We start from the raw sequence: 10,006 nt of genomic DNA, 5'->3' as shown, positions 1-10,006 counted from the left end.
GTCTCGTCTCTATTACACACGCTCATTACTTCTGCTACACTTTACATTTCACACCATCACAAGTTTCTAGCTCTGATCCCAGGGGCAAAACCTGGCCTGGGCATTGGGGGCTGTAGCCCTGAAGATTTTTGGGCGGCTGTGGCTCAGGTGGTAGAGCAGGTTGCAACTCTACTAAAAAAACTAAAAACTCTACTGAAGTCAAATATGGTTTATATAAAAACAGAGAGAACTAAACTGTGAGGACAGAGAGAGATGGTGCACTCTCAGTGAGTGTGTGTGTGTGTGTGTGTGAGAGAGAGAGAGAGAGAGAGAGAGAGAGAGAGAGAGAGAGTACCCTCGGTGAGAGTTGTGTCCGCTGTTCTCTCCCCGTCGCCACGCTTCATAATATAATAATAAACTCCTGCGGCCGCGGCTGCAGTTCCACTCGCATATAGCAGGGGGCGCAGTGGAAGATCTGCTGCCCGAGCACGAGCTAAACTCTTTAAATTCTGCACTGTAGCACTGAACTCGGTTAAACAGCCTGTCAGTTAGAAAGTCCAAGTCAGCACTGAAACTCTGCCTTTCTGCGGCTTCTTCTGTTGTCATAGTGATAGAAGACTCCAGAAGATGCGCATGTTCCATCAGTGTCATAATGGAAAGGGTGTGTGTGTGTGCAAGCCCCCTGATCTTTTACCTAATATTATTTGTGTGAATATTATCTTGATCTGTTATTTAAAATAAAACCAGGATAGCTCTGGTTCACAACCACTGACACGCGCCACGTTATAACCGTAAAAAGAGAGTCTTTCAGTAGGTTTCAGACAACACCTCTGCCATCACTGCGGTTAATCAGCCGCTCTTCCTGAAACCCCGCTTCCCGCAGGCAAGAATGGGTGGAGACTCGCCAATCTGCCAACAGATGTGGAGGCGAATAATACAACATTTCTAGACGAGACAAATCGGTAGGATTTTTGGCATTTCACCTTCTACAGTGCACAATATAATTAATAGATTCAAGGAATCCGGTAAAAACTCAGTGCGTAAAGGGCAAGACAAAAAACACTTCTGAATGTCTGTGATCTCCGATCCTTTATACGTCACTGTCTTAAAAACCATCATGAGTCTGTAATGGATATCCTGACATGGGCTTGGGGGTACTTTGAAAAACCTTTGTCATTTGCCGCTGCATCCACAGATGCAAGTTAAAGCTTTACTATACAAAGCAGAAGCCATACATCAACACTGTCCAGAAGCGCCGCCGACTTCTCTGGGCTTGGTCTCATCTGAGATGGACAGTAGCACAGTGGAATCATGTTTTTTGGTCCGACAAGTCGACATTTCAAATAGAACAAAACAGTCATTGTGTTCTACAGGCCAAAGAGCAAAAGAACCATCCAAGCTGTTATCAGCATCAGGTCCAAAAGCCAGTGTCTGTGATGGTATGAGGGTGTATCAGTGCCCATGGCATGGGTAACTTGCAAATCTGTGAGGGCACCATTAATACAGAAAGATATGTACACATTTTGGAGCAACATATGCTGCCATCCAGAGCAGGACAACGCCAAACCACATTCTGCCCGGATTACAAGCGCATGGTTGCATAAGCAGAGAGTGTGGGTGCTAGCATGGACTGCCTGCAGTCCTGACCTGTCTCCAACTGAGAATGTGTGGCGCATTATGAAGCACAAAATAAGGCAAGAAGACCTCATTCAGTTGCGTAGCGGAAGAAATGCATAATGGATGAATGGGGGAAAATTACGCTTGCTAAACTTAAAAAAACTGTTGTCTTCAGTGCCTAAACGCTTAATAAGTGTTATTAAAAGAAAAGGTGATGTTACACAGTGGTAAACAGTCAACTGTCGCAACTTTTTTGGAGTGTGTTGCAGTCATTAGATTAGAAATGAGTGTATATTTTTAAAAATAAATGAAATTCACAAAGTAAAACATCAAATAATGTGTTAATAATGTGTTTTCAATATAGTACAAGATGAACTCAATTTTCAAATGACTTTTTTTTTTAAAATATATATATTTTTTTGCATTTTCCACACTGTTCCAACTTTTTTGGAATTGGGGTTGCATATCAGTGTCCACTTACATCAGAGTCAATCTAGCCTTTGTGTATACACATGTTGCCTTCAAGTTTCATTGTGCTGTAGTTGCACAAACTGGTGAACCAAGGCATTATTCAATGTAGGATTCAATGTAGGTGTGGTTACCACGACAACCAGATAACGTGCCTATTCATCACAGTGCCATATTCAGGTTTTTTTTTTTTAACTCCTTGTTTGACCAGGGTTTATCTACAGACTACAGAGGTACATGTTTTTAGTTTTTTAGCTTAGCTGTTTGATGCTAGCGTTGACCACTTATCATGCGTTTTACTTGTTTAGTGTGATGTTGGGCTACCGAGACTGTGTGCATGGGTGGTGTGCTGCTCACTCTCAGTGCGGTGTGCCGTCAAGGCTCCCATCTGTGTAGCATGGCAGTTTAACGTAGCCCCGATCGGAGCGCCAGCTGTTGCTGTCACAACTATTAAAGAAGCTATCATGATTTTAGTATGTGCCATCGTGAGTATTATATCATCGGATCACGGTAGGTAAATCGTTTAGTTCTATTATTCGAGCTAAATGATCTTGCATGCTTTCCAAATTGAGGTTGTAATACCTGTTTGTTGTTCTTAGGGTCCTCAATTTTGCATGTGTTAAGGCAGGCAGAGTGAGGTGTGGTTGTTTCAGTATAGCTCACTTGCGGAGCCACGTTGCTTTATTTTGCTGCTTTGGGCTGCTTTGGGCTGCTTTGCATTGTTTTTCTTTGTTTTGCTTTGTGTTGGTTACTGTCACTAAGCCCAGTTTCTCAAATTCATCTGTGTTTAGTCTTTATCAATTGTGCTGATACCGCTATGTGGTAACAGTGGTTTTGGTCAGTCTTGGAAAACTTGCTACCTGTAATCATTTTGAGCTCTGTGTTATCTTTGTGTTTTTGTGACAGTACATTTGTTTTTGTTTTGTCTTGTTTTTTTTTTTTTGTTTTTATTCTTTTGTTTGCCTGCTTTGAGCATACTGTAATTGATTTTTCTTGTGTTTTTGTTTTCTCCTTGTAGGAACTGAGTGCTTGCTGAGGCTGGGGGGGAGTTCTTTGCTGTACCTTAGGCTTTACTTAACTAAGTGTCGTTATTATTGCTGTGTTTATTTGCAGTGAATTTTGTGGGTATGATTCTGATTGGTGGGGTTCTTTTCCCTTTTGTATAGCTGGTGCTGTCGTACTAGCTTGCCCTTCATACAGGAAGCCTCAGTCCTCCTATGATTATTGTTAAATTCTTCTTGTGACTGTTTTATTTGACCAATGCCTGCCTGTGTTGGTTGCTGTTTATTTATTCATTTTTTTATTAATTCTTGGCCAGTCTTTTTAATAAAATAAATTTTTGTATGGAAACCCATGCCTGTTGCCTGTTCTAAGTGGCTCGTATTTGTGTGCCTTTGTTTGGGTTGTTTTCCCCGATTTCTAGGGGTGGCGTAGTTTCTACAAATGAGCCACTTGCTACACTACCAAGACTGAAGGGCCTCCAAAGAAGAAATGTACCCCCTCTATGACACTATTCTGCCAGGTGACTGAACTGTCTAATGCTATGCAGGGCATTCAGGCTTTATTGGCAATGTAGTTTACTACTGCCAGTCAGAATGTGAATGAAGGAATGAAAGCATCCGTATCTGCCTCCTCATTGACTTGATGTGAACCGGCAGCTAATTTTTCCAGGGAGGAACTGGACACATTATCTCTAGCAGCCTCAGATTCATCGATTACTGATGGGAAGAGACCTTACATTCTCTGTCTCAACACACTCATAATGATGAGGGTTCAGTCCTTCAAGGTGTTGGGTCTTCAGTAGTGTTTTTTCTGCAGGATACAATCAAAATGGCCCTAGCTAGCTTAAATAAACTTCCTCCTGTGTTGGGCACTTCAAACCTCTTGCATCATTCAACTGCTGGAGGACTTTCAGATACCTAGCTGTCCTGATTTTACTGAAGTAGTCTTCACTGCATTTTGCTCAGCCCCATCATCCAGGCCAGATCGTGTACCATGCACACTGGCAGCAATGGCGGAAGCCCAGGATAAGGGGCTTGGTAACGTGCCTCCTATAGAGCCATGTATTTCTTCCCTGGTAGTATCTCTGGATGAAGCCCTGAAACAGGAACTGTGCTACCCTAACCCGGAATGCAGGCGTACTTATGACTTATTAGTCCGTATTTATAGCACTTTGTCAGGGTTGAGTCATATGGGAAATTCAATAGCCCATCTGTTGCTGGCACTCCATTCTACGCGGACTACTGCACCATCAGATAACACTACATCAGAACTGTTTGATGTTTCTATGAAGGCCTTGGGATTGATTGCATTCTCCATTGGAATGGCTCTTGGGCTTATTATGCAAGCCAGGCAGCAGGTGTGGCTTGCCCAGTCCAAGCTTCCAGAAGCATGCCATAACAACCTTTGCAAGTGCCTGGCCAGGTTTTTGGTCTGGCTGCTCAGGAGGCTCTGGAATGCAGAGCATGGGCAGTGGAATCCCGATCTCAGCATATTGAGCGCAGTGTGAACTACCCTGGCCTGGTTGCACACCGGATGCCTTTTCGTCTTTCAACTTCGCAACAGCATAGACAGGGGCAGTCTTACAGTCCTCTTCAGCAGGCTGCTCGACCTGGCTCATCATCAAGAGAGGTACCCTGCTCTCATTTTAGGCCACCAACCTAGAGATAATGCAAATGTTCCCTGCTTACGCTAGGGGTTCAGGGTCTGTGATGGTCCACTGTTCAACCTCTCAGTTACATCATTGGAGAGGTATTGCAGACACCAAGTGGCTCCTCGACACACTCGAGAAGGGCTATTGTCTTCAGTTCTGTCACAGACCCCAGTGAGCATCCAAGTTTGTCCAACAGTTGCCCAGGACCCTTGTCAGGCCCTTTCCCTATCAGTGGAGTTATGAAAGCTGCTGGAGAAGGGTGCGATAGAGTCAGTAGACCCCCGGACAAATCCTGGGATTCCACTCAAAATATTTCCTTTTTCGGGAGAAAGATGGGAGATTCAGGTCCATCCTGTACTTCAGATGCTTAAATAAGAGCCTCAAGTATCTTCCTTTCCACATGTTACAGATGGTAGATGTCCGACATACTATCGAACCTGGAATGTGGTTCAACTTAGTGGATTGAAGAACGCGTACTTTCATATTCCCATTGTCTTGCACCACAGAAGGTTCCTTCAGTTCAGGACAAAACATATCAGTTCAGAGTCCTACCATTTGTTCTCTCTTTATTCCCAGGTCTTCTCACGGTGCGTTCAGGTGGCACTGGAACCTCTTCTGTGGGAGGGCATGCTGATTTCTCCTGTATTTGGATGATTGGCTGTTGTGTGCAAGATCACCTCAGCATGCTGCCAACAACAAAGCATCTGTTACATCATGGCAGCGACTTGGGTCTGAAGATAAACCTACAGAAGAGCTCTCTCACACCACACCAGTCAGTGTGCTTCCTGGGTATGCATTTGGACTCAAGGCAGGCCTTGGGGAAGACCTTAGCAAGGTTCCAGGTTCATTGCAAGCTGCCCTTTATCTGCTTCCTAGGGCACGCGGGCCTTCTCACAATGGTCTCATCAGTCATTTAACTAGGAATTTTTTACATCTTCACCCATTCCAATGCTGGTTGATAGCCAGACCGTTGTCACGGTTCACAATCAATGCACTCTGGTTCGAGTCTCGACCAATTGCACCACCTCCCTGAGACTCTGGATAAGGGAGAAGTTCATACAAAGAGGCATACCTATAGGGCCACCCCAGCACACAGGGAGGTGGTAACCATGGACACTTCCCTCAGCGGTTGGGGAGGACTTTGGCAACACTGAGGCATACGGGGCAGTTGTACCCCACAGCTAAATGCATCTCACATCAACCTTCTGGAGTTGCAGGTAGTACTTTCACCCTGAGACATTTCAGGCAGGAACTCTCAGGAAGACACATTCTGATGAGGACGGACAACACCACAGTGGTGTTTTTAATCAATCACCAGGGTGGTACAAGGTCCCTACCCTGTCTCTGGTTGATACGAGTGCTTCTGTGGTGGGCAAGAAAACACTTCCTGTCAGTCAGAGCAACACATATTCCTGACCACTGCAACACTGTGGCAGATTCTCTCTCCCATGCGGGGCCCAAGCCAGGGATGTCTGCACAGGGAGGGTGTGGCAACCTGCCCCGGATAGATTGAATCTATGCATCTGGCCCCTGGGGTTGAGAGGACGCTCTCTGTGTTCAGCGTGAGTGAACAACACTGTCATGAGTGCTAGGGCCCCTTCAACACGTCGTGCTTATGCCAGTAAATGGAAACTGTTTGTTCATGGTGTACAGATCAAACTCTTAACCCAGCTGACTGCCCTATCAGTGTAGTGTTGGAATTCCTGCAGTACGTATTGGACACTGGTTGTTCCCCAGCCACTCTTAAGGTGTTTGCGGAAGCTCTGTCAGCCCATCGGGATCCTTTGGGGCAGGTGCTGATTGGTGCAAATAGGCTAGTGGTGACTTTTCTTAAGGGAGCTATGCATCTTAAGCAACCAGTACAGATAGTGTATACCCAGTGGGATTTGTGGGTGGTGTTAGACAGTTTGTGTTTGTGTTCAGCACCCTATGAGCCGATTGAGCAAGCAGGTATTAGGAGTTTGTCTATTAAGACTGCTTTCCTTTTGGCCATAACATTGACCAGGAGGGTCGGCAAGTTGCATACTCTCTCAGTGAGTCCACAGTGTCTCAAGTGCGGGCCAGAGGATAATTAAGTTACACTTTGGGTATTGTCAGCTCAGTTCGCAAATCAGCCTATTCAGCTGGCAGCATTTCCAGAGGATGAGGCCTTCCAGGCAGCCTTAATGCGGCCCCTATTACTTTGGTTAGCTCCGCTGTATTACCAGACAACACTTAGTTTGTGTTCCATATGATTTGGCTGTGTTCGTCTTCCACCAAGTACCGACCGTCTTTGGTGGTCTGGAATAGTGAAATAGAATGCTGTTTACTGGCGTAACCATGGTTCTAGGAATGGTGGAAGACCGCAATCCTGGTCACTCAGATTGCAAAAATGACTAGGAAACCAACTGTGACATAGGTGGAAACTGATATAGCTTCCGACCCGTCATCGGTCAAAGTCACGTGTTACTGAATCAATACGAGATTCTCAATGTGATGCGCGAGATGTGACGCCTTCCACCATGTATTGACCGTCTTTGGCGGTCTTCCACCATTCAAAGAACCAAGATTATGCCAGTAAACAGCGTTTTCTCTGTGCTTAATGAGAGTTGCTCATGGTAACTGCTACCCAAAAAACTATGTCAAAATATCATTATGTTTTATACAAATAAATTCATATTCTAATATGTGATCTTATTGCCATGTGTGATACAAATATCTAACACCATCACAAACTACAAATCTATCGTGTTGACCTAGACAAAGTTGACTTAGATCTTGCTATATTTTTAATGTCAGCATCTTCAAAATTGTAACTGTTTATTAACAAAATGCAATTTAGGTGGAGTAAATGAGGAAATACTGTTTAGTAAATATGGCAGTTTATTAAATATGCCCAGACTTCGGTTGATTGACACATGGCCTTATCAGTGTATGTTCTGTCAAACGTAGGAGTAGTGCATTTTTTTTTTGACCAATTGCAACAGCCAGTGACTCATGTTAAGGCAGGACAGCAAAGAATAGGGGAGAAGAGATGATGGCATGTTATCAAGGTTGACTTAGTTTATTTGATGGCCATGGAAAATACTTGTTTCTCATAGGCAGGCAGTGTCTGTTATTGTTTTATAATGGGACACCACTAATGTAGATGCAGTCAAAATTGTAAGAGTTTTGAATCAGTGCTCCTGCAACTATGTAATCATGTTGGAATGTAACCATGACAATGAGCATAAATAACAGTTTAAGCTAGGCCTATATTCAGGGGTGGATTCTCTTACATATAAATCTCTAGCCAGAGCAACTGTTCCACTTGTTTATTGTTCTAGCTGGACAGAGTGACAGAGGCACAAAATGTAACTGTCATCGGTCTGAAGAATGGATGGATGAATGTAGATTGAGCCAAGTCCTGGCTTAATATTTAATACCCTATAGAGAAAAGCAGCAGTAACTAGCTTTAACTTGAGTATTCCACACCTCAATAAAGAGTGTGCTACAATGAATGTGTTAGAAAGGGGAGCTGAGGTATCACCAGCTTTCTGAGAAATATAAGGGCAGAAAAAAAGTGTGTGATGCGATGGGCCCCAACAACTGTGCTAGCATCATGTTTCTGAATAAATAGCAGAGTCACCTGTCTAGGATGAAATCTAGCTTGACACAGACGCATTTGTCGGCACTCTCACAGTGTTCCCTGTGTGTGTGTGTGTGTGTGTGTGTGTGTGTGACATTTGATGTTGGATTATCGCATCTCTATTACCTTGTTCTGCGAGACCCGTAGATTCTTCTGGTGTGAAGGTACATGGTATTTAGCCAAACCATGGAGTAAATGCAAACTACATTTTATTCTTTGTATTGCATTATATTTAGTTGATCATCATTGTACTGGTCTAATCCAGTTGTGATTGTAGAGCCTTTACAAAAGTGACTCCTTGCACTAAACTGCCAGGATGATCATATAAATCAGTCCATCATAAATATTTCCGACTATAAACCCTTCATTCATATAACACAGAAATGAGGTACTTTGACCCAGAGGCATTACAAGCCTTTGGTGAGTAAACGGAATGTTTGACCTCTACACTGGCCATTTCCCAATAAGAGTTCCTGATGAGATACAGTGTTAGGAATGTGGATATGGGACATTCTTAGCATATCACTATGATCTACTGACAGATAGCAGGCTTGCCCACATGCTGATAATTTACAGGATGAATACAGAGGGCCCTTTAAGGTCAACTATTTCTTTTAATAACAAGGTCTTTCTCAGGTCTAATTTTGGTGGCTGTTAACATTAATGAATTTGGGTTTATTATTTATACTGCTAAAGGTTCACTCTCAATTTTTCATTGTTTATGAAAACAATAAATAAATGTGTGTTAGGGTTAAATTTACATTTTTACTTAAATTTGAAAGTCAATTATGATATGGAAACATTATGCATGTAATTATAAACCCAACTAATCAAGCATTTTAAAAAGAATGTGTGTAGCAATGAGTGTCTATTTGTCCTAATGTGGAAAATTAGAATTAGGTTACACTGGCATGTAGGCTACATTAATTAATTCAGTTCATTAATTCACTTAATTCAGTTCATTAATTCAGTTAATTCATTACTCAGGCTTCAAAGAATTCTGCATCTTATTATCATGTGCCATAATGAATGGAATGGTAAAAAAAATTGTGTGCATATTTCATCAAATATTTCAATAGTTGTACTAAAAGTTCATAGTGCATGCAAACCTCAAAGCAACACAGCAAAAAAACCCCAAACCTGTTTGCACGTCCCCACATCCAACCAAAGCTTGCTCATGGTGTATTCTTATGTATTGGCTGTATTAGCCAGGCTCACGGTGGGTGATATTTAATCCATGAGGGCCTGCCAGCTCATTCCTCAGGACAAACGCTTGACTATATCTGCTACAGCACATAAAAGGTTCCATTGTCTCAGCAGCTCGTTGTTCTGGTCTCAAATCAGGTGGTCATCTACTTGACAGCACCCAGGTAACCAATAATAATACTAATAATACTAATAATACTACTACTAATAATAATAATAGCATTTACTTGTGTAGCATCTTCAAACCTAAAGAGGCTTTACAAATGATTTTAAAGTTGACTTAAGGCAGTTTAACATTCAGAATTTCATTAAAAATGGAATGTTGAATTTGTGGAGCACATTTCATTTGTTATAATTATTTCTCCCTTTCTGTGTGCTAAAAAGTGTCATCATGTCAGGGTAAGTATCACTGTTTTTCCTTTTGATTCATTTTACTTGCCTGGTTTACATCAATTAGGCATTGTATCTTGTTTGTG

The sequence above is a fragment of the Ictalurus furcatus genome, chromosome 19, assembly GCF_023375685.1.
Source record: "Ictalurus furcatus strain D&B chromosome 19, Billie_1.0, whole genome shotgun sequence".
Taxonomy (NCBI): Eukaryota; Metazoa; Chordata; class Actinopteri; order Siluriformes; family Ictaluridae; genus Ictalurus; species Ictalurus furcatus.
Note: the sequence above shows the minus strand (reverse complement) of the source record.